The 27,092-nt window shown below is 35.3% G+C and overlaps 1 protein-coding gene across 15 annotated transcripts in view; it reads right to left on the bottom strand.

Annotated features, from left to right (window-relative positions):
- The window catches only part of LOC145287809 (sodium/hydrogen exchanger 2-like), a 323,765-nt gene that overhangs the window by 182,173 nt on the left and 114,500 nt on the right, over nucleotides 1-27,092 (bottom strand). Inside the window, exon 1 of one of the 15 annotated variants that reach the window (XM_080135666.1) lies at nucleotides 17,148-17,256. The exons of 13 other annotated variants lie outside the window; for them this stretch is intronic. The gene's annotated coding sequence lies outside the window, so the exon portion shown is untranslated. Of the gene's footprint in view, nucleotides 1-6,376; nucleotides 6,516-17,147; nucleotides 17,257-27,092 lie in introns of those variants that run through there. One more of the 15 variants, XM_080135665.1, reaches the window with a different exon arrangement.

Raw genomic sequence — 27,092 nt, 5'->3', positions numbered from 1 at the left:
ACAGTTTCTGTCAGCATGCTCAGGAGCATATCATCATACACTTTATCATCCCATCCCAATGATACAGATGTGGCATGACATTTAATGGCCGCCACTGCCAGCCTGAGTCAACCAAACACAGAGAAGTAGCCCACCAGCTTCCCACAAACAGAAAAAACGCTCCAACGAGTGATGTTGGATGGGACTTCCGAAACGTCACCACCTCTCCTCCAGTACAGCCCCTCCTTGCTACCACTCATGCGCAGGCCAAGTACTTTCTCCCTGTCTTGCAGATGCTTGGGTTTCTTGCATGTCAGTTCGAAGTTCTCAAAGTTCTCTTTTACTGACTGGGCAGACGTGAAGCTCTCATTTACAAAGATATCGTCGATGTAAGACAATGTCGCCCGACACACAGCCTCATCCTTTTGCCGGATCACGTGCATAATTGCCGTCATAATGCCTGGTGCCATGTTGAGACCAAACACAAGCCTTGTCAGACAATAGCGAGTTCCTTTAATTTCCACAGTCTAAATGGCCACGGTGCTTTTTCAATGTGTATCTGCAGGTAGGCTCTGCGCAGGTTCAGAATTGCCACGTGCGACCCTTGCTGCTGCCACTCCTTAATTTGAGCGCACAAACATCCACCCCTGCCGTGTACAGGTCGACATGTTCATTAAGCTCATGGTAGTCCATGATGAGTCGGACCTGTTTGTTATCTTGCAAGACAGCCATCAGCTCATCCTCGGGGTATGGAAGCACCCAACCAATTTTGATCTGCAGTTCTTCTTCCTACTGCCCTCTTAGCCACATTGGAGGTGGGTACTCTGTTGATCGCCAGCCCACTTCCAAGATGCCATCTACGCATTGGTTTCCCTATTGTGCTCCGCATGAAAGTCAGGCTTGTCTAGGGTAATCACAGTGCAAACACGTTTCTCATGTCAGGAGAACTATCCTGCCAGTGCAGTCCACAGTGATTCCACCCAGCTGTGTAATGAAATCCATTCCTAGAAGTAGGTCGTACCCAAGCAACTCCCCGTCCACAACCAGGGCTTGCATGGCTACTGCAGGCCCGTCGCCGATGCTTGTGCTGATGACACTCACTCTGCAAGTGGCGAGCAATCTTCTACCCACAGTTAGCACCGGAATTCCTTCTCTGTACCAAGTGCCGCAACATGCCTTGCACACCAGGTTCTGGGTGCACCCAGTGTCTACAAGAGCAAGGCATTCACGTCCGTTAACACGCATGCTCACTGCAGGCAGCGCTTTGTTCAGTGACAATCTGGGGAGAACACTGGCGCTGTAGCTTCCTCCCCTTGCCCGTTTCCCAGACAGGCATGGGCCAGGTGTCCCCGGTTTTTTACACTTGTAGCACTGAAGCCCGCTAACCCGAGTCAGTGAGCACGATGAGACAATCACAGGCCAAATGGTTGGGCCCACAACACTTGTAGCAGCTTGTAATCGTTCCCAGGTTCTAAGATCCACCCTGTGATGGTTGCATGGCTGCTGCATGGTGTACAGTCTCTGGGCTCTTTTTTAATATCACCTGCACCTGTGCTAATACTTCTGAGATATCCATCTCGTCTACTTGGGATGAGGCTCAGAGCAGATCGTCCACACCAGCCGGCAATCCTGCAATAAATGTGCACACCATGGAATCGTTAATTATAAATAATAGATAATACATACAGTAATAAGTAAAACAATTATAATCTATAATATCTGAAGTCTGACATTCCTCCGAACAGGACCACAACCTTCTTCAGTTCTGCCAAATAAACATCAACCGTCTACCTGGAATGTAACTTGCGTGCCATAAACTCCTTCCCTGCAGAAACTGGATCTAGTGCAAACGCTGTGTAGAGGGCGTTTTTGATGCAGGTGAAATCTGCCTTCTTTTTGTCCGTTAACTGCTGGTATACAGAGGATCAAGCCCATCATCCAGCTCAGCTTCACCTACACTGGCACAAGAACATTCAACAGTATTCCAGACACAATAAGAAATATGAGAGTATCAACCGACACTTTCAAGAAACATCTGGACATCATGCTGAAAAAGATACCTGACCAGCCATCAACATCAGGCTACCCTAGTCTCAACCTCAATCGTCTAGTGGACTGGACCTCTATGAAGTGGGTAGCCTGGGTGCAATGGAGCTCCAGCTCACCTATGCCAATAACCAACGGAATGACATAAACAAACAAATAGGCTCAGCCAGTCCGGAACCTATGAAGAAGGAAGACACACGCACACAAAGTGACTTTTATATAAGAGTGGAGATATTTAATATATCTATACTCCTATAATTTTTTTTTTGTGCATTGATACTCATTAAAAACCTTTTTTTCTTCTATTTATTAAAAAAGACAATACAAATTGGTTTTATATATAGGTCATGAAATTGCATTCATCTGCAAAAGATCTAATCTGCATATTCTTTTAAACATTCATTTTAATTAAATTCCCTATTAGTTTTTTCGGTTTTCTTAGACGATCATCTTTAGCTAACGATTACGTGTAATTATATTCATGCAGATATTCTACATGGTTTATACTTGCGTAATATTTGCGTAAAAACAAACCTCTTTCTATTTATATTTATGTATGCGTATATAAATATTTGTTTAAAAAATTTTACCTACCAAACTCCCCTGTCAGTTTTTGATCTACAGACATGAAACTAGATATATAAAATATTTGAACCCATGCAAAACTTCATATTTGAGTTTTAGCCGGGGGGAAATCTGTGCAAAAGTGTGAAAATTTATTAAAAAAATGGAATTTACCAGGTGATGGTCGTACGACGGTGTTACGAATATGCATGCGTAACGTAATAGCTATTGGTTCAAGTTTTAATTTTTAGCCTTGCAGCAAACATGAGCCGTGTAGCTCAGGCATTTACGCCAAAGGAAAAAAGTAAATCGTAAGCTAAACGTTTTGGTTTCGATTGTCGGTGGTGGTGCACGAGTCGTTTTAACTTTTAAAATCCTGACTATATATTGGGTCCAGTATAATGTAATAAGTATGGAATTTGCATTAATCAAAATATATTTAAGCGTAGTTTACGACCGGGCAATGCCAGGCGGCCTGCCCATTTGAAATATTTACGAATCCAAATCAATCATCGCCTCAGACGAGTCACAAAATCTTTAATATTTAACGAAACATAGTGAACAAAAAAAAAAAAGAAAAAAAAAAAAAGAAAAATCTAAACGGCCACAGTCTTCTCATATCTATAATCTTTGTTCCTCCGCTTGCTACCTTTTTTCATAATATATTTTTGCATCTTAAAATGAAGTGTTTTTTTTTTTAATAACCTGTCACCAGTTGAAGAGAAACATTGTCACTTTTGAGATATGGGCCGAATTCAAAAGAAATTTTTGAATAAAAACTGTGCAGACGACCACATAATATTTATTACACATTTACAACTGTAGAAAAACACTTTATAATTAATTACTTTTTAATTTTTTTGCTCAACACACCTCCAATTAATAGTCGCTGTGCAGCATGTCTAATCCAAAATGTATCATCTGAAATATGTAAGGGAGATAACTGTTAGGTAAGAGATGACATGAAGCGGTCGATGTTTACACCTCGACGTCCATATCGCAATGAAAACTTATCTGGTCAATTAAATAAATGATAATTCATTGAAAGTTGTTCATAATAGTTACTGTTCTATTCTATTAAGTGCGCGTGACAGATACCCAATCATGCTGTAACACAATGCAGCACATATGCTGAGAGACACTCAATTATTAAGTGGACATAGTATAGAATTTAACACGATATGGGAACCGTTAATCATAAATAACAGATAATACATACAGTAATAACTAAAACTAATTATATATATATATATATATATATATATATATATGATTTAAAACCACCTGAACAGTGAGATTTTTTTTTTTTTTTTTTTTCTCCACTGTTCTTCCAACTGAAACCAAAATTCCTCTCTTCCCTCATTCGTTTTCTTAGTTTTTAATCTATCATTCTGACGTTTCCTCTTAGAGGGTCAGACGATAAGGCCTTAGGGAAAATTTTAATTTCACCTGCCCATTTCTTGTTTTTTTTTTTTTTGGTATTTAAATTAAATTATGTTTCCTCTGAAATTTCTCCTTCCATTCTGCTGTACCAAAAATTTACTTATATATATATATATATATATATGTATATATATATATTGTGTACAGAAAGTTGTTAGTTGAGACAGATCATTGGTACCGTCGGTTTCAAGCCCGATAATAAGGCCCGTTTAAGGTATCCTTATCAAGCTCTCTTCAGCCAATATTGGCTGAAGAGAGCTTGATAAGGATACCTTAAGGTATCCTTATCAAGCTCTCTTCAGCCAATATTGGCTGAAGAGAGCTTGATAAGGATACCTTAAACGGGCCTTATTATCGGGCTTGAAACCGACGGTACCAATGATCTGTCTCAACTAACAACTTTCTGTACACAATATATAAGTACGCTCTTAAAATTTGGATTTTCCTTTTAATTGAGCACTCTGCTGGAATTCTTTTTCCAAAAAAAAAACTAATATGTATATATATATATATATATATATATATATATATATATATATATATTAGAAAAGCATTTCATCCAAGGCATGAAAATTGTTAAACAAAATGTTTTTACTATTCAATTTGAAATTTATTTATCTTCAAAGTGCACGTTTATATATTTTACGAAGTAAGGTATAAAAATTTAATTTAAATTGAATCAAAAAATTACCTTGGATTTATTTTATGTAATGTACATTTTGTTGCAATTTAAAAACATTATCTTTCATCTAGCAATTAATGATATAGATATAAAATTTTTAATTATTTTTTTTTTAAGTGCAACAAAATATAGATTACATAAAATAAATCCAAGGTAATTTTTTGATTCAATTAAATTTTTATACCTTACTTTGTAAAATTTATAAAAGTGCACTTTGAAGATAAATAAATTTCAAATTGAATCTTGTACCTTTATTTTTAAAGTCTATAAACATTTTGTTTAACAATTATCATGCCTTGGATGAAATGCTTTTCTAACTTGTATCCTATCTTTTAAGATTATATTTAAAACTATCCTTCTCTCTATTTCAGTTTGTATTTCTCCTCACACCACAGCTCATAAATATTACGATTGTGTCGCGCCATGAATGCCTCCAACGAAGAAAGAAGATTCCAACCAGAATGCCACCAGGGTGGAGAAGTCATCTTGGGAGAAAAAGGAGCCACACACCCACATCCAACATCTCAGGTATGATTTTCTTCTCGTTTTTGACCCGTTTTTGTTGATCTCTCCAACATGTGCTTATCTGTGAATATCGTTTATTCCCCCGGGGAGATGGTTGCGTTCCTAGGACGTTTGCCAACCAAGTTACTTTCCCCGGGGAAGCGATAGTACCATATATATAGTAATACCATGGTAACTTAACGTACGCACATCATGGTTTTCAGATTATAAATTATTCGATTGGGAAATCCTATTTATTAAAAAAGGAGGATAGAACGTGGTAATATACTACGAAAATTAAATTAGCATACAGAGATGCTAATTTAGTGTTCGCAGTATTTTATCACATTTTATCCCCGTTTTTAATAATTAGAATCTCACGATCACCGAAGACACACTGTAAAAGGAAAGAAATTAACCATTAACTAATGTCAATTCTAATAAGTTACAATGGTAGCTTCCAAATTATTGAGTCGAAATTACCTGAATATTACTGAATTAAAAAAACAACTTTAATCGTGCTAGCAGATGAAAAATTGCCGCCATTTTTTTTTTTTTTTTTTTAAGTCAAAGCAGAAAATTACTTTCATTTTGAAATTATTCAGAAGAAATTACCTGAATATTAGTGAATTATTAAACAAAACAACTTTAATTGGGTTAGCAGGTGAAAAATTTCGGCCATTTTGTTTTTTTTTTTTTTTAGCCGAAGCAGAAAATTACCTCCATTTTGAATTCTGGGTTTTACAATCGTTTTCTTCAAATTCTATTTTTTATTTTCTTTAATAATTTTCTACCTTATCAATTTTCGTAATTTTAGATCATCATCTTAAAAATATTAGGAATGCGTAGATACCATTGAATTCAGTATTAGGATTTCCGAAATCTCGTCCCAATAGAGTAGAAGCGCCGACAAATTCTATTAATTTTCTTTCTATTTTTTTACTAGAAGAAAATTATTGTCCGAATCGTGAACAAATGTAACCGCTATGAAGCATCTGTTTTTATACAATGTTTAAAAAAAAAGATACATTATCGCCGCATTTCAGAAATTTTAATTATAAAAGACCTAAAATTTGAATAATAAAAAACCTTCTCATCGTAAAAAACAAGAAAAAAACAAAACAAAACAAAATAGAATGATAAAAAAATATGTCCAACCTCATTTTCGATTGTTGACATGTAAATCCGACTTTCTAAGATTAGCTTGGCTCAGTTTTGGCGCAATCCTTTTGGCCACCATAATTACACTTTTATCTTTAAAGTTTTTCATAAAATATTTAGCAGAAACCTGATCACGTGCTATTCGTGGGGTTCAGAATTTATATTATTAAACATTATTTCCTTATTTTTACATTGGCCGATGACCAGGTTTTAATAGGAAATTGTTCACTTGCAAATCGATGATGTCATAGAGGATGAATTTTAATTTGGAAAAATATTTGACTAAAATGAATTTTGTGATGTCATTCACTTTCAATTAAATTTAAAGTAAGGATAACACTGGTATTTATTTGCTTCCCCACAAAAGTAAAACGTGACACAAGGTCATTTTTAATGTGAGGGGAAAACCAGCTTCCCTCAAAAAGGCAAAAGGGGGCAAAAATAATAGCCCAAAATAATAATTGTTTCAGTATAGCGGGTTTCCCCTCCATTGACCAAGGGCAAATTAAGTGTAGCATCAGAACAAATACTACACTTTGATCCCGGCCATAAGGCCAAAAAGTGGAAAATTACATTTGAAGTTAAAAGGCTATAATGATGATCATAGGATATGACGTAATGAGAGGAAGTATGTGATCGAAAAGATATCAATTCTGCTTTCTCCTTTGTTTATGACGTCAAACGAACAGATGTCTTTTTGGACGTCCATCAACCTACGAGATTTGAACAAGGGACTAGAATCCAAGACTAGAAAAAAAAACCGTCGAAAACAAACAGCTTATTTAAAATTCTTGCCATTTTTACAGTTAACGGAAAAAACAAGTATCCGGTACAAGGCAAAATTTGCAGCAAAACCATAAACAGTTTTATTATAATACCAATTTCTCGGTTTCTCTTTCCTTGGATTATTTTTTGGTAGTCTAGTAACGCTTCCCTTATTTTGTCCTTTAGTCCTCACATTCCATCAACGAGGTCCCTGACAAAGGAGGAAAAATGCGGTTTTCGAGGTCGGAATCTATTCATATAACACTTGTCGTTGGCTAGTTGTTCACCCGGATGTGATATTTTAGCTCCTTACACCAAGTGGCTTTATGCCCTGTCTCATAAAACGAAAATCAAAATTTAGCTGATATTTTATTTCCTCTGTTACTGATATTCCAATTCCATTCGCCGTTTCATGCCTTTTGGCTTCGATACAATTTTGCTTAGTTTTATAAGCGATTGAAGCTGAAGATCCGGGCGTTTAATGCAATCATAGACCGTGGCCATGTACCCGAGTGTTTTGTGTCTCGCTCTTCATCGCATGTAGAACAAAAGTTCGTTCAATGCACACCAGACACACGTCACATTTCTTTCTAGACAAATGGGTTTTATTCAGTCACCATGGTTTTCCAAGGTCGAAGTCTCGTCATCGTTTCTAATCCTTAGCGGCATGAGGGTCTATTTTACTAGATTTTTAGCTGCCATCAATTTCTATCTCGTCACCTACTATACTGCTGCCATATCTGGGCAAGAACTGCTAAAAAACAGCCTATCCTGCCTTGACAGAGTACAAAATAGACTTCGTGGCTTAGTGGGGGATGCCCTTTTCTCTACCCTGCAACCTCTCTCCCACAGAAGAGACGTTGCGAGCCTATCCTTGTTTTATCGTTATTTCCATGGCAGGTGCTCGTCTGGTCCTCCCTCGCTAATCTTTCACGAAAAATACCCGTCTAGCTGAATCCACTGAAAATTTTTCGTCACTCTTTATCTGTGCCTAAATCAAAACGTAGATTCCATGAACAAAGCTTCTTTCTTAGAACTGCACGCCTGTGGAACTCAGGTGGGAAGCAGGCAGACGGAACAGACTACAACCTGGATGTCTTCAAGTCTGACGTTAACAAATTCCTAATGAACCGCCCCCTTAAGTAAACACTTCATTAAATCTCCACACTAACGTACTGTACTTGCAATAACCTTTATCACTGAGTGGCTTCCGGGCCTTGATAAGTGGTGACCAGTGTAAAAAAAAAAAAAAAAAAAAAAAAAAAAAGAGAGAACTCTGCTGGTCCATATAATTCGGGGAATCAGATGGACTTTCTGATCTCTCCGACTTCACGAAAAATACGCTTTTCAACCTCGTATCAATTTTCCCCTCAAATCACGTGCCACGAATCATTTTGTGACATGGCGATCCACCACACCGCGCCATCTCAACGACTGCTCTGCCGGTTTAACTCGTCTGTCTTGCTTTGTCACGATACTTTTTATAAACAACCTACCTACCTGTGCTAATAACTTCTAATCTAAAAACTATTAGCTCCAATTTCTAATTCGATACATTGCACTGGCCATAACAGCCGATCCTTCTATGGTCGGCCTATTGTACGACAAGACAGCGTCTTTAGACCGACACAACGCATAGAACCATCACGGCCTGTGCAGTGGATGCACGAGGGCATTTTCACATAAGTGTATATCTACGGATTTAGTTTCATGTTATATCAAGGAATTATTCTATCCAGTTACTATGGAGTACTGTTGCCACATTTGGGCTGGTGCATCTGTTATTAGTCTCCCCCTCCTGGACATTGTTCAGAAGAGAGTCGCCAACCTAACTGGCCCCAAACTGTCAGCTAGGATTCAGCCTTTCTCCCACCAACGAAAGAGTGCAACCCATCTGCCTGTTTTACAAGTATTTTAATGGTATATGCTCCGACGAACTACAAGCCCTTGTACCTCCTCGATGTAAATACACCGGACAAACGAGACACGCAGCAAAATTTCACACCTACACAGTAGAGATCTCCAGATGTCAGAAAAGCTTCTACGGCACTTGTACAGTTTAATGAAAACAACAAAAAATAAAAAATATCGAAAAAAGTTTAAATTGTACGTATTCACTATGGAATGAAGTTCTCCGAAAAAAAAAAAACAAAAAAAAAAAACAATTTATGATACCGAGCAAAAGGTTGGATTTTTATGAAGAAAAGCTAGCATTAGAGATGGGGAGGGAGTGTCGGTGCTTAAAATGGAGTTACCTCCCCGTGACGTGTTCAATAAAATTCAAAGATGTCTGCCTTCAACACCCTGTCATAAAAACGTGTTTTTCCGCTGCAAAAAACAAAAAAAAAAAAACAAAAAAAAACTACTCAATCAAATTAAGTGAAAACATTTTTTTCAGAGATCTTCAGTTTAAAACGGATACGTACAATATAACTTTTTTTTTTTTCGATGTTTTCATTTTTTTTAATGTCTTCATTAAACTGTACAAGTGCTAAACTGGAATTCCCTTCCGGATCCCTGCTTCCGACTGCACTGACTTTCAGAAGTTCAAGTTTAATGTAAGCAGACATTTTGCCGGTTAACTCCCTTCATAATATCCCTGAAATTTATGTCCTAGATAGTAACCCCCTACATCATGCCTTGTTTGGTGGGAAAATGCGATAAATAAACAATGCAATAAATAAATAAAATGCAACAAATAAATAAATGCAATATATAAAAAATTCTATAAATAAATGAATAAATAAAAAAATGCAATAAATAAGTAAATGCAATATATAAATAAATAAATAATGCAATATATAACTAAATAAATAAATAAATAAAAAAAAATGAAATAAAAAATGCAATATATAAATACATAAAAAATCAAATACATAAAAAATCAAATAAATACATAAAAAATCAAATAAATACATAAAAAATAATAAAAAAATCAAATAAATAAAAAAATCAAATAAATAAAAAAATCAAATAAATAAAAAAATCAAATAAATAAAAAAATCAAATAAATACATAAAAAATAATAAAAAAATCAAATAAATAAAAAAATCAAATAAATAAAAAAATCAAATAAATAAAAAAATCAAATAAATAAAAAAATCAAATAAATAAAAAAATCAAATAAATAAAAAAATCAAATAAATAAAAAAATCAAATAAATAAAAAAATCAAATAAATAAAAAAATCAAATAAATAAAAAAATCAAATAAATAAAAAAATCAAATAAATAAAAAAATCAAATAAATAAAAAAATCAAATAAATAAAAAAATCAAATAAATAAAAAAATCAAATAAATAAAAAAATCAAATAAATAAAAAAATCAAATAAATAAAAAAATCAAATAAATAAAAAAATCAAATAAATAAAAAAATCAAATAAATAAAAAATCAAATAAATAAAAAATCAAATAAATAAAAAATCAAATAAATAAATAAAAAATCAAATAAATAAATAAAAAATCAAATAAATAAAAAAATCAAATAAATAAAAAAATCAAATAAATAAAAAAATCAAATAAATAAAAAATCAAATAAATAAAAAATCAAATAAATAAATAAAAAATCAAATAAATAAAAATAAAATAAATAAAAAAATCAAATAAATAAAAAAATCAAATAAATAAAAAATCAAATAAATAAAAAATCAAATAAATAAAAAATCAAATAAATAAAAAATCAAATAAATAAAAAATCAAATAAATAAAAAATCAGATAAATAACTAAATAAAAAATCAAATAAATAAATAAATAAAAAATCAAATAAATAAATAAATAAAAAATCAAATAAATAAATAAATAAAAAATCAAATAAATAAATAAATAAAAAATCAAATAAATAAATAAATAAAAAATCAAATAAATAAAAAATCAAATAAATAAATAAATGCAATAAATAAATGAATAAATAAATAAATAATGGTAGCAAAGATCGGTCCGATAATCCCAAAGCCTCAACATTGAAATCTTACTCTCAGTAAAGCAACTGGCCCTGATGGCATCCCAATTATAGTGTTAAAAAAAGCTTCAACCAGAACTTGCTCCCATACTTACGAAACTATTTAAGCGCTGCCTAAAGGAGAAGTGCTTTCCGACTCCCTGGAAGACCTCTTCAGTTTGCCCTATATTTAAGAATTAAGGTGATAAGTCATCTCCCTCTCAATACAGACCTATAAGTCTCCTGTGTGTTATGAGTAAGTTGCTGGAATCCATATTAAATAGAGAAATAGTCAACCACCTCAGCAGGAATAACCTTCTTAGTGACACACACTATGGTTTCCGCTCTGCAAGATCTACCGCAGATGTGCTGACGATTATATCCCACAGGATTAGTGAATCTCTTGACAAAGGCTTCCTTTCTAGGGCAATTACTCTTGACATATCAAAGGCCTTTGACAAGGTATAGCATAAGGGTCTACTTCACAAGATTTCCAGCTACGGTATAACGGGAAATGTTTTCTCAATCATTAAATCATTTCTCTCCGATAGGCTCATAAGAGTAGTGGTCGATGGACAAAAATCGGAGGCCTGCAATATAAATGCTGGAGTCCCCCAGGGGTCAATCCTGGGCCCAACTCTTCCTGATCTACATCAATGACCTCCCTAAACACATACTTAAATCATTCGTTGACATCTATGCTGATGACACAACCATCTGCGGCAACACATCAAAGGCTGTAAATGACAAAGTTTTCTCTGATTCTCTCTCCTCTGATCTCGAGCGCGTGGTTCAGTGGGGGAAGATGTGGCTGGTTACCTTTAATGCATCCAAAACCAAACTCCTATCCTTACATCATCAACGCTCTGATCCCCAGCTGGCATCAATTGTGATGGATGGCTCTCGTCTGTGTGAGGCTCCGTGTTTTGACAAGCTTCTGGGTTTGACCTTTACTCCTGATCTGAAATGGAACACGTACATCAAGTTTGTTGCCAAGGTCGCTGGAAAGATGGTGGGATCCTTCTACCGCTCCAGAAGATATCTCACTACTGATGCAATTCTCTATCTATATAAAAGCCAAGTACGTCCAAGGATGGAATACTGTTGCCATATCTGGGCAGGAGCTGCTAAAAACAGCCTATCCTGCCTTGACAGAGTACAAAATAGACTTCGTGGCTTAGTGGGGGATGCCCTTTTCTCTACCCTGCAACCTCTCTCCCACAGAAGAGACGTTGCGAGCCTGTCCTTGTTTTATCGTTATTTCCATGGCAGATGCTCGTCTGAACTCCAATCTCTGGTCCCCCCTCGCCAATCTTTCACGAAAAACACCCGTCTAGCTGAATCCACTGTGAAAAATTTCCCCCACTCTATATCTGTGCCTAAATCAAAACGCGGATTCCATGAACAAAGCTTCTTTCTTAGAACTGCACGCCTGGGGAACTCTGTTCCGTCTGCCTGCTTCCCTCCGGACTACAACTTGGATGTCTTCAAGTCGAATGTTAACAAATTCCTAATGAACCGCCCCCTTAAGTAAACACTTCAGCAAATCTCACTAACTTAATGTACTTGCAATAACCCTTATCCCTGAGTGGCTTCCGGGCCTTGATAAGTGGTGATCACTGTGTAAAAAAAAAAAAAAAAAAAAAGTTGCAAATTTGTGTTAATACCAAGGCGCAATACGCTGGTAAAATTGCAAACAGTCCTTCGACATTTCTAAAAGCAATAAAAAAAAGAAACAATAAAAACAAAACTAGATCATGGAAATGATCGAAGCGACGCAATTCGTATTAAATGCACAAAAGTAGGACAACCACGATACTAGTTGGAATATCCATGCATGTTCAATTGTTTTACTTGAAAAATAGTTACGTCACGGGCAAAAAACAAAAAAAAAAACAAAAAAAAACAAAACAAAACAAAAACATCTTTTCATACAAAGACGCATTCCATGTACAAAAGAATTCTTTTATTAAACGACCTGTTAACCTATTTTGTTATTCATCTTTTGGGTCTCATTAAATGATTCAAACGACCAATTGTCTACTATGGATGATGTCATTACAACAAATATCCACTTCATATTTGAAATGCCGCATGCTCCAATGGGTTGGATTGGATTGGCAATTAGCCTTCGTGTTTAGATCTTATTTGTTCATCGAAAGCTTCGACGGTGTTTACAATTCTGTAACAAGTAGAACAATGTTTGTGGCGCGCAGTAAGGTGTCAACGACGGTCAAAAATTTGGGAGGAGGAAACAAATCTGAAACGCACACAAGAAACAAGTAAAACACGCACACATTAAACACGCGCACATTTACATTAAAGGCATACACACGCACACATTTACATTAAACGCATACACACACACATTTACATTAAACGCATACACACACATTTACATTAAACGCATACATACACACATTTACATTACACGCATACACACACACATTTACAGTAAACGCATACACACACATTTACATTAAACGCATACACACACACATTTACATTAAACGCATACACACACATTTACATTAAACGCATACACACACATTTACATTACACGCATACACACACATTTACATTACACGCATACACACACACACATTTACATTACACGCATACACACACACATTTACAGTAAACGCATACACACACATTTACAGTAAACGCATACACACACATTTACAGTAAACGCATACACACACACATTTACAGTAAACACATACACACACATTTACAGTAAACACATACACACACATTTACAGTAAACGCATACACACATTTACAGTAAACGCATATACACACATTTACAGTAAACGCATACACACACACATTTACAGTAAACGCATACACACACATTTACATTTAACACATACACACACATTTACATTTAACACATACACACACATTTACATTACACACATACACACACATTTACATTAAACGCATACACACAGAACACAATGCCCATTCGCGCGCACGCACATACACACACCATAAACACACACACACGAAGAAATACAAGCACGCTAAAAAAACAGAAAGATATACACAGAAGCGCATGCGTAAAAACGGAAACTGACACCAGCGACATCTGAACAAAGTAATAAGATTTCTCCTCATCTAAATTAAAACGCACCCAAGCAAACTAAAAAGGTATTTCTCTGTAGCGTTTTAAATTCCAACTTTTACTGAGAGGTAATAATTCAGAAGATTAGAAAATATAGTGTGTTAAGTATAAAGCAATGTGATTTATCAGGTCAAAACAATAAAAATTAGGACGGAAAGTACTTTTACACACTCAGAGCAAGCTTTAGCGAATCACAAAAGAAACGACCCAGCTTCTTTCATAGAACATTTGATGATATCTTTGATATAACATTTTAATTGCGTCTCTCTCTTTCTCTCGCACTATATATATATATTACTAGACTACCCGTGATCCGTTGGGTCAGTATGTTATATTAGCTATGGAATTCATGTATGAGCGTGACACTTTTGACGTAAAGAAAATAGTTTTTTTTGTGACATAACAGAAACATTTCTATGAAAGTATATTAAAATGTAAATAGAATATAGATAGATTTCTACGAGTCGTTCTGGCTATAATTGTTTATTTTTGAAAAAAAAAAAAAAAGATACTTACAGCCATTGAATTATGTGTTTTGCCATACTTATAGGGAAATGTGCACTGAACAGATACCAGATTACTTAAAGTTAAATTCTAATTTTGATATATCTTTTTTTTTTTTAAATTTAAACGTGACCCCCCCCCAAAAAAAAAACAATTGGGGCACTGGAAACGTACCCAGTAAAACAATGTTTTATTATCGCGTTGATAATTTATTTGTAACGCAAATTAAAAAAAAAACAAAAAATTTCAATACAAGTCCATCATTTGCCCCCCCACTCCAATACCTCCAAATAGCCACCAAAGTCCTAAAAGCCTTAACATATTTAAATTTGAGTTCAGCACCATGCAAAACTGCTAAATAGACATACACAGGAAAATTTGGACAAATAAAATAGTCCAAAAATGGAGTGTTTTTATTAGCCCTAAAAGAGCACACGCAATAATTTGCCCGGTGAACTAATTCTTACAAAATAATTAAAAAAAAAATTAATAAATAATAAGTAAATAAATAAATATAAATAAATAAAATGAAAAAAAAATAATGATAATATCATTCATCGAATTCCGTCTGTGTTTGTTTACAATATCACGTCAGCTGATATTTGGGCTTTACGATTAATGCTCTGGAAAGTCACTTCCGATTAATATTTACTTTCAAAATATGTAAACGAAGAAATGATTTGCGGCGATTTTAAATGGTACCCCTTTTGAATCGTAAACTGAACTCATTAAAAATAATAAAAAAAGAAAACATAATGATGATGTACATGCGGGCTTAGATAGGAGACCATTCGATGTGTAATCGAATGCTCTACCACTAAGCCACATCTCCAGATTATAAGAAATCATTTGCTCAGATTTTAGTATCTCCCTTGCTGGCATAACGTGTAAAAATTTCCTTGTAAAAATTCTTTTTATCTATAAAAAAAACTATTTTTTAGGATCGGATTTTTTCGATTTTCGATACTGATCGAGTGAATGTTTGTACAAAACATATCTAAGAACACTGCCAGATATATATATATATATATATATATATATATATATATATATATATATGTGTTGTGTGAAATTTTCAAAACATAAGCTCAGCCGTTTGAGAACCTATAAAGGAATGAACTCTCTCTTTCTCTCTCTCACACTCACACACACACTAACGTGATCGACGTGAGGGAGCGATTGGCTGGCTTCCCATTGGAGAGGTTGAGACCACCCCGGGACCTGTGAAAGGCCGGGTGAATATGCCAAAATTGTTTAGATTAATCCCGGACGACAGCGGATATCAAAAAGACTTGAATTAGAAGATGTTTTATTGTCAAAATCAGATATATATTTTGTTTTATTGTCAAACCCAGAGATATATTTGTTATTTTAAAAATGGACGAAAGGAAATGTTAGAATAATGACGATGGCATTTGTCTGGCCTGAGGAGCACCGGGCCAGGTGTTCTGAGTTTTAGGCAAGGAAAATTGACAGGCGTTGACCTTCTGAGGTCATGGGAACAGACATTTTTGGTCCCAGATTACAAAACTGGTAATATTGGTGAAGTACACACACGCAATTTAGATTGGAAAATCCCAGACACGTACCGTGATCTGATTGGCTGAGTGGATTTTCCACCCTGACCCAACCCAGGATATATAAGACCAATGCCGCTCGAAATTATCCAGATTTGCATGGAATCTCGAGATAATAACCAGCACCCAACGCCTGATCCCCTCTCCATTCCGCCTGAGTGCCGTCTATGAAGAGAGATTTGAGATTTTAAAAAATGTGCTGAAAAATGAAGTGTACATATCTGTAAAATGTTTGTAATTTTTGTGAAATTAATTTTTAGTAGAATAGAACCCAATTGTCTGTTTTTCTTTCTGGGGAATGCAGCTTTCGTTTTTCCGCTTCCATAGAATTCTACACCAAGGCGTTCAGGATTTAATGGGATAGCCTCTCGGAGAACTAGACATCACGATCCAAAGTCCAAAGACGATCAGGGGTCAGTTGTTTGACCTCACCATGAGAGGCGTGTCACACACACACACACACACACACACACACACACACACACACACAAAGTGACTTTTATATGATAGAGATTTTATCTACCCTATGTATATAATTTTTACCTAAATATTATTTAAATAAATCTTCGGCGATCAAGTCCTACCATTGCTCAAAAAAAGTGTTACAGGCGATAACATAGTATTAACATGAACTGGTCTTAACATATACGAAGGTCGTTCTAAAAGTAAGGCCTCCGATTTTTTAAACTCAAAAAACTAAAACGTTGAAGAGCTACGAAGAGGAGATATGCACTATTATAACGAGCGATCTCCAGAATTAATTTTTCAACAGAGTCACTAACATTCTCAATGTACCTTTGGCAGCCTCTTTTGATGGCTCGGTCGTAAAAATTAGAACCGCATTTTGTCACTCACATCTGTTGCAACTGTGCAATCGACGACCACATCTGTTTCAACATCAACTGCATCGGCTTCATAAACGTTCAACAGGCACCGGTGAATGTTGATCGGTTCAATGTTTTATGCATAGAGGGATTCAATGACGCATCTCCGCTTCTGACGCACGTCCATGACAGGAAATGTTTTCTTAGAGTTTAACACCAGCAGTATCTTCAGAGAGATTTACTCTTCAGGTAACGAAGTCATCAGATTACAATTTTTAATTCTCTTCTAAGCCATTCGAACGAAATAAAATAAAAATAGGAGGCATTACTTTTGGAATGTTCCTTCGTATGGGTAATGCACAATATTACAATTCCATAGGTGGGTGAGTCTTCATGGTCATTTAGACAAAAGCTTATTGGATGCAAGTGTAGTATGATATGCAGTAATTTGCATATCAAAATCTACTCGTCAAAATGACGTCATAAAAGATCTGAAGTCCAGTTGGCGGCGAGTAGAGTTTAAAGAACCGGACTGAATGGAGATTATAACGGCGGTTGAATGCCGATAAGAGTCCAGTTTGATTTGATGACAAGATTGAAGAATAAAGCAGTCTCAGAACAGGCGGATCTCCGTAATGGGGCGGGGGGGGGCGCATTTCTTACACACAGAAAAAAGGATTATAATTTCAGTCTATGTACTGCCGAAGCGTGTACTCTCCTGTCCGATCTGGAATTGCTCAGCACCGAGAAATGAAGCTCATTTTGTAGTGTCACGCGCACACGAGATTATGCGAGAACGCACGTAATAAAATGCTGGCCGCCATCTTTGTTTTTCCTTTTCTCGGCCTGAACTCACTCGCTGAGCACCCAAAGTAAGACTTGTTTTTTCTTAGCTTCTAACCGCATGTACTTATTCAAAAGCCGGACTTAGCGAAAATTCGATGCTATGGAGAAGTTAAATACGCATTCGAAGCTCGGACTTGGTGATAATTTCTCGGACCATGGAGAATCTTTTATATAAAAGTCGAACTCTGAAAGTTCGTCGTTTTGTGGAAGTTTGGATGGCAATTTGAGTGCCGGACTCTGAAATCCGGACTGAACGGATCGAAGATTATAACAGGGATCCAATGCCGACAAGAGTTTGATTTGATTACATAAACGTATGTCTTTATTGGCTAAAAGGATAAAAATCATCGCACGACTGATCTTGTTGGTAACGAAATGGAATTGTATTCGCTCTTAATTCCCGTAAGGAACCGGAAATGTCTGTCGATTGATAATATTACTTCCGTTTGATAGTGAGACCAAATATATCGACAAAGTGTATAAGCGTGTTTTGTGTCGACTAAATAATATGACGAATTCTCATGGGACTGAGCTTTTGGTTAGAAGCTTAGAACAACGAATTGCAACAAGTTGCTATGTTGTGACGCAGGTCGGGTAGAGATCAATACGAGCGCAACGATTCGTGACAGTTACCTAGAAAACAGACTAACCAAAGCAGCATAAGAGCTGCATTGAATAGAACAAAAAGGAAGGGGGAAGTGCACGTGACGTGAATTCATTTGAATCACGCATGTCAATTTCATATATATAACTCACTTAAGAAAAGGATAAGGTTCTGCTTCCGGGGCAGGCGCTACTAACGTTAGGCCATCATTTATTTCGTACAATACAAACCGATGCGTAAAACAAATAATAAAAAAAAACCTTCGAAAGCTAAAAAATGTCTCGATGGTTGTCATTAGTGAAATAATGGAAGATAAATTTTGAAAATAACGATGATACAAGATGTTGTTTAATATTTCGGCGCCTTAACGTATTTTATTTACCTCCTCTTTTTAGATTAGGCAGGAGGCCACACGAAAAATATCCATTACTAATATTATTAATAAGCACTAAAAATTAATAAAAACTATTTAAAATAGGTCAAATTGTTTTAATACAATTTTAATTAAAACTTTTAAATTATAAAACCGTAAACATATTAAAACTTCTCCAAAATATTAAAATATCAAAAAGTATTAAAATATCTAAAAAAAAATATTAAAATCGTATATGTAATAATTAGAGTTACGACAAGAGAATATCCTTTATTACTTTGACTCTCGAGTATATACCAGTTAATATCTTATGTTTTTAGATAGAGTTATGTGGTTCTCGATTGATTAACTGTGTTGGATATATACTCGAGAGTCAAAACAATGATAAGAATATCCTCATGTCATAGTCCTGATAATAATAATAATATATGTTCTCGTTAGATCATCGAAGTTAAGCAATTATGAGCCTTGTTACTAACTGATGGACGACCGTTTGGGAATGTTAGGCGTTTTATATATCATGACGTAGACATTCCCAGCTCAGTATCTCGGGGCGCGTTTAAAACCACTGGGAGAGATGTACCCTAAATCTTATCTGCTGTGTTTTGTGACAATCATTTGCACCGACCGAGATTAGCCGTTAGTTCAAAACATGAGGATGGTTCTAGACAAAGCCTTCAACACAAAAACAAATCATCTATGTAGATTTCTGATAACTTAGTTGTATGACCCTCGTATATAGAAATATACAGAAGAGTCTATATATATATATATATATATATATATATACACACACACCAGGCGTTGCCAGATTGAACGATATTATCGGGAAGCTTTAATCACATACTATTTAAGATATACCAAATATCCTAACTTCTTACGATTTTCCTGAAAGTGGACCACATGTTATGTTTATGAAATTATAAACATCCACTTTCGTCTATGAAAATTAAACGAGAAGTAACTCATAGCTTTAATTTACTTCCAATTCTAAAGGCAACTCCTGTCGGTAACAATAATTGAAAATAAATGTAAACTAAATAATAAATTAAATACATCAGCTTTAAATAATGTCTAATTTTTTTTCACAATTTTGTTTTCACCACTTATCAAGGCCTAGACGCCATTTGAGGATAAGGGTTAATGAGTGTACAGTGGTAAAGGGAAACATGTCGTAGTTAGTAGTGTAAATTTGGTAAAATGGATTACGTAAGGGGATGGCTCATCAAGAATTTGTTCACGTTGTAGTCAGTTGGAAAGCAGGAAAACGGGACAGAGTTCCACAGGCGTGCAGTTCTAAGAAGCTTTGTTCATTGAATCTGCGTTTAGGTTTAGGCACAGGTAAAGAGTGGGGGAAATTATTGAGAGTGGTTTCAGCTAGACTAGTGTTTTTCGTGAAAGTAAGACCAGGGGGGGGGGGCGACCATAGATTGGAGCCAAGTCTAGCACTTGCCATGAAAATAACGATAAAGCAGAGATAGGCTCGCGGCATTTCTTCGTTGGTAAAAAGGTTCCAGGGAAGAGAAAAGGGCATCCCCCATTAGGCTATAAAGTCTAGAACAATTAAAACAATTCTATTACAACAAATAATCAATAATTCTTAATGTACCTCTTCTTTTCTCGTAAACTGAACACAATAATAAAAAAAAATGAAAATAAAATGGTGAGCTACACCCGGGATCATTCGATTCGTAGTTCAATGCTCTACAACTGAGCTATACCTTCAGATGTCAATTGTTTGTTTTTTTTTATATGAGAAAAAGAATTAGCCAAGATATTATCTCCCTTGCTGGTGTAACTTAAAAATTTCCTTCTTTTAATCTACAAGAAAAAAAAAAAATAAATAAACAAAAAACAAAAACAAAAAACGGCGCTTCTCCAGAATTGGGATGAGATTTTCGGAAACCGTAAAACTGAATTTCACATGAAAACAATGGTATCTCCGTATTCCTCGTATTTTTAAGATGATTATATCCAAAAATTTCGAAAATCGATAAGGTAGAAAATTTTTTATTAAAATAATTAAAAAAAAGATTTGATGAAAACGATCGTAAAACACAGGAGCGTTTAACAGGGAGGCACTTTTCCGTTCGAATTAAACAAAGATGGCGGTACTTTTCACCTGCTAACACGACTAAAGTTTTTTTTGTTTAATAATTCAGTAATATTCAGGTAATTTCGACTGCATAATTTGGAAGCTGCCATTGGAACTTATTAGAATTGATAAAAAAATCAGTAGAAACCATTTTTTTTTTAATCTGAAAAAAAAAAAAAACAAAACAAAAAAGAAAAATATTTATCGACTACAAAATTTCGTCCCAATAATGAATAAGCACCAAAAACCTTTTTAAGATCGGATTTTTTCGATTTTCGATGTTTATCAGATGAATTTCTGTGCAAAACCTATCAATGAACACTGCCAGACATATGAATTAGCTTTGTGTGAAATGTGAAAAAGATAGCCTCAGCCGTTTCGGAAAATATGAGCAAGGAACTCACACACAGTTGTACATATCAAATTATGAACAAACAGACAGAAATACTACTTTATTACGATAGATATTACATATGAAGATAAAATACACGCTATGTCATAAAATGCGATTCTGTAGAGACAGATGAAAACAGACCAAAAATAAAATAAATTAAAAAAAATAATAATAATAACAACAGCAACTAGCGGGACCTGTATGCTGAGCATTCTGTAGGTATTTAGCGTGAATGAAGACACCATCATATTATTCTAGCTCTTTTGTTAAAACTGCATCGCCCCCCCCCCTGTCTGGTCTAATTTCATTACAAACATACTAATCCATTAACTCGTATTTCATAATTTTTTTAAAATTATTCTTGGGTATATTACTAATTTCGGCAATCATTTTTTATAATTTAAACTCACATAATCACCCCCCTTCACTAAAATAATAACTTTGATATATTATCTGGGCTGATTATTTCATTACAAACACAAATCAATTAACTCACATTTTATCATTTTTCATAATTCTTGGATATGTTACTAATTTCGACCATCATTTTTCATCATTTTAACCCACATTATCGCTCCCCCCTACTAAAATAATAACTGATATATTGCCTGGGCTGATTATTTCATTACAAACACATCAATCAATTCCGGGTATTTTCATAGTATATATGTTCCACCTATCTTATCTAATCCCGACTGACGCTGCGTATTCCGCTTGTATATATCTTTCACCTATCTCATTTGATCCCGGGCAACGCTGGTTATTCTGTTACTATATGTTTTCTACCTATCTCATTCAATCCTGGGCGACGATGGGTATTCTGCTAGTATATATTTGCACTTATACAATCCCGGGATTGATTTCATGCCGCCTCCCCACTGTTAAAAATATACATGAACTAAAGTAATGTTTAAATCGTAAATTGTTTCAGCCATTTCCGGGTCTGACTTATCCCCCACTCTACTATTAAAAATATACCTTAAATAAAATAATGTCTAAAACGTAAATGGTTGCAGCCATTTCCGGGAGTGACTTCATATACCCAACCCCACTGTTAAAAATATGCAGGATATAAAGTAATGTTTAATGCGTAAACTGTTTCAGTCACTTCCGAGACTAATTTCATATCACCCGCCCCACTGTTAAGAATATATTTGAAATAAAGTAATGTTTAAATCAAACTGTTATAGCAGCTTTTCGTAATTCATACATAAAAACATTAACAGGGATTAGGCAACCATTACTTCAACATGAATTTCTGAGTGTAGTATCAGTCTCAGCATTCTAGTGACTTTAATCCCCCGCCTCCTTTAGAAGAATTTTTTTCAATTACTGCCATGAGGACATTAAGGACGAAAATATGAACTCAGGATTACTTGATATATTTACATGATTTTTGGAATGTTACAAATAAGCTCCTAACGTGCACTGGTCCCTTTATCCGATTTTTGGAATATGACATCTTATGTCAGTGTAGTACATCATAAATATATGTATCTTTTTTAACAGAAGATACTGACGTTATCAACGGAAGTAAACACGTCAGACTATCATCCTCCTACTCGAAAAGAAGGAGGGAAGTATATCTGGGATCTCATTAAACACTCACCAAATCCATTTAGCATAATCTATATAGTAATACGATAGCGTGTGTGTTCTTAAATCTCAACCAATGAGATTTGCCGGAAGGCGTGGCACACGAAAGAACACACACGCTATCGTATTAATATATAAATAATAATAATAATAATATATAAATAATAATAATAATATATAAATAATAATAATATATAAATAATAATAATATATAAATAATAATAATAATAATAATAATAATAATAATAATAATAATAATAAACAACGAGATCGTTACCGGTTTGGTTCGGATCAAAGTCTTCAGAAAAAGTAAAAATTTTAAACTTATTGAATTAACGCCAAAACAGAAAAAAAAAAAAAACGACGCACAAATTATATTTGCATTTTCTTTCTTGCTCTACTTTCGAAATAATTTCAATAAATTTAAAACCACTTTTTTTTCTGAAGACGTTCGTTAATCTGAACGAAACCGGTGAAACTCTCGTTTTTGATGATTTATTTTTGTGTTTAATACATTCTCCTGTTACTTTTTTCATATGTAATTAATACGCACATTCACTATGTATAAAATAATCGCTTTAATAATCTTCCCCAATCTCTAAGAACAAAAGGTTAAACTCCTTAAAAAAAAACAAAAAACAAAAAAAAAATAGAACATTTCTATGGTGAAAAATGAACGAGATGAGATCACTAAAGTTATAAATGAAGAAAAATTATTTGAAGAGGTAAGTGGTGGCAGTCATCAAAATGATTGAAATTTTCTCCATTTTCTTATACAGTAGAACTCCGGGATAAGGTGGCCCTTGGATACGTTTTTTTTTTTTTTTCAGATTACAATGTAGAATACGATGTTTTTCCAGCACAGGTTACGGTATTTTCCCCGCCTTACGGTGTTATTTATAATATTTGATTATATACCTGTGTATCATATACTGTACTTTTTTTTGTACTAATTTTTAATGGCGTATTCCGGAATTCTACTGTACTTTAAACTATTCAATATAATTAAAACAAAAGTCGTGCAGGAACTTGATGCAGACTAAACAGACACACGGATTGAAATTATTTGACTTAAAAATTCTGTCATTTTGCTACACCCAGAGGATGGAAAATGTACTATAAACGTAATATAATCAATTCAACCACTTAAATATGTCAGAAACAGGATCTAGCTCGTCATTTGATATAGGCATACTCCAAAAGTGGGCATGTCGTAACGTTCGTTGACATGTGTTTCCGCCAGAAAGCAAGGTCGACCACCATGACAGGCAGACAAGAGAAGTTAGAGAAAAGAAGTAGACGTAACCGATGTTTCGATGGTTACCGTCACGTGATTACATTTCTAGGTAACAACAACGTTGCAACAGTGCTCCGTTCTAGGACCGACTTGGCTCTCTTAAAGGCAGAGGATTGCATCGACAGCGAGATATCTACTGGAGCGGTAAAATAAGTCAACTATTTTTCCGGCAACCTTGACGACGGTCTCCTAATATAAAATCTTTGAACATTCGATTACTTAGCTTATAATGTCCAATTTTATTTATATAATTCACAGCTACACGGCGGACTAATATTAACTAGCAGGACCTGTGGAAATTCCACAGGGGACTCAATATATTGAGGGAGAGAGGGAGAGAGAGGGAGAGAGAAAGAGAGAGAAAGAGAGAAAGAGAGAGAAAGAGAGAGGGAGAAAGAAAGAGAGAGGGAGAAAGAAAGAGAGAGGGAGAAAGAGAGAGAGAGGGAGAAAGAGAGAGAGAGGGAGAAAGAGAGAGAGAGGGAGAAAGAGAGAGAGAGGGAGAAAGAGAGAGAGAGGGAGAAAGAGAGAGAGAGGGAGAAAGAGAGAGGAAGAGAGGGAGAAAGAGAGAGGAAGAGAGGGAAAGAGAGAGGAAGAGAGGGAAAGAGAGAGGAAGAGAGGGAAAGAGAGAGGAAGAGAGGGAAAGAGAGAGGAAGAGAGGGAAAGAGAGAGGAAGAGAGGGAAAGAGAGAGGAAGAGAGGGAAAGAGAGAGGAAGAGAGGGAAAGAGAGAGGAAGAGAGGGAAAGAGAGAGGAAGATAGAGGACGAGAGAGGAAGATAGAGGACGAGAGAGGAAGATAGAGGACGAGAGAGGAAGATAGAGGACGAGAGAGGAAGATAGAGGACGAGAGAGGAAGATAGAGGACGAGAGAGGAAGATAGAGGACGAGAGAGGAAGATAGAGGACGAGAGAGGAAGATAGAGGACGAGAGAGGAAGATAGAGGACGAGAGAGGAAGATAGAGGACGAGAGATAGAAAGAGAGAGAGATAGAGAGATAGAAAGAGAGAGAGATAGAGAGATAGAAAGAGAGAGAGATAGAGAGATAGAAAGAGAGAGAGATAGAGAGATAGAAAGAGAGAGAGAGAGATAGAAAGAGAGAGAGATAGAAAGAGAGAGAGATAGAAAGAGAGAGAGATAGAAAGAGAGAGAGATAGAAAGAGAGAGAGATAGAAAGAGAGAGAGATAGAAAGAGAGAGAGATAGAAAGAGAGAGAGATAGAAAGAGAGAGAGATAGAAAGAGAGAGAGATAGAAAGAGAGAGAGATAGAAAGAGAGAGAGATAGAAAGAGAGAGAGATAGAAAGAGAGAGAGATAGAAAGAGAAAGAGAAAGAGAGAGAGATAGAAAGAGAAAGAGAGAGAGATAGAAAGAGAAAGAGAGAGAGATAGAAAGAGAAAGAGAGAGAGATAGAAAGAGAAAGAGAGAGAGATAGAAAGAGAAAGAGAGAGAGATAGAAAGAGAAAGAGAGAGAGATAGAAAGAGAAAGAGAGAGAGATAGAAAGAGAAAGAGAGAGAGATAGAAAGAGAAAGAGAGAGAGATAGAAAGAGAAAGAGAGAGAGAGATAGAAAGAGAAAGAGAGAGAGAGATAGAAAGAGAAAGAGAGAGAGATAGAAAGAGAAAGAGAGAGAGAGAGATAGAAAGAGAAAGAGAGAGATAGAAAGAGAAAGAGAGAGATAGAAAGAGAAAGAGAGAGATAGAAAGAGAAAGAGAGAGATAGAAAGAGAAAGAAAGAGAAAGAAAGAGAAAGAAAGAGAAAGAGAGAGAAAGAGAGAGATAGAAAGAGAAAGAGAGAGATAGAAAGAGAAAGAGAGAGATAGAAAGAGAGAGATAGAAAGAGAAAGAGATAGAAAGAGAAAGAGATAGAAAGAGAAAGAGAGATAGAAAGAGAAAGAGAGAGAGATAGAAAGAGAAAGAGAGAGAGATAGAAAGAGAAAGAGAGAGAGATAGAAAGAGAAAGAGAGAGATAGAAAGAGAAAGAGAGAGATAGAAAGAGAGAGAGAGATAGAAAGAGAGAGAGATAGAAAGAGAGAGAGATAGAAAGAGAGAGAGAGATAGAAAGAGAGAGAGAGATAGAAAGAGAGAGAGATAGAAAGAGAAAGAGAGAGAGATAGAAAGAGAAAGAGATAGAGTGAGAGAGAGAAAGATAGAAAGAGAGATTTAAAAGGAATTAATTAGAGGGAGAGATACCATTAACATGACGCCGACTTTTGACCAGCTGTGACCACCGTCCCCGCTCCGTTGCCGGGTCGTCTGAGACCGCATGATGCACCTGTTTTCGTCAGTGTCAGAAGGTCGAGAAGAAATAGAAGTGCTTTTCAATGGAAATGATGGGATTTCTTGTTGTCCATTTTTAGATTATCCCCTCTTTTAGGGCACCCTCCCTCCGTCCCCTCTTTACTATCTAACAACTGCAGCAAAATACGACACAACACGATACATAGGAAAAAACATCTTCTCAAGAGGGCACTTGTCGAGTATAAAAATAGCCGAAAACTGACCCATCAAAATTTCCTCATGGAGACGGATTAGAAGTCATTTTGAAAAAAAATGTCTGATGATTCATGACAGGATCTAGTTTGACGGAATCATGTGGAGGCGAATCCCGTTGCTATGATAACTGCCGGACCAAATCTTTATCAAACTCAATGTTTGTGTACTCCCTAAAAAAATAGCGCTAACAAGTAGAAGTAAAAAAGATACATCAGTCGAATGAGGCATGAATGTAATATATGTTTATATGTTGGCTACAAAAATGTAAAGTTTATTTTTTTAAAT

This window comes from Euprymna scolopes, chromosome 11, assembly GCF_053919585.1.
Source record: "Euprymna scolopes isolate OS-2025 chromosome 11, ASM5391958v1, whole genome shotgun sequence".
Lineage (NCBI taxonomy): Eukaryota > Metazoa > Mollusca > Cephalopoda > Sepiida > Sepiolidae > Euprymna > Euprymna scolopes.
The sequence above is the reverse complement of the archived record's forward strand: the minus strand, read 5'-3'. Positions and strand labels throughout refer to the sequence as shown.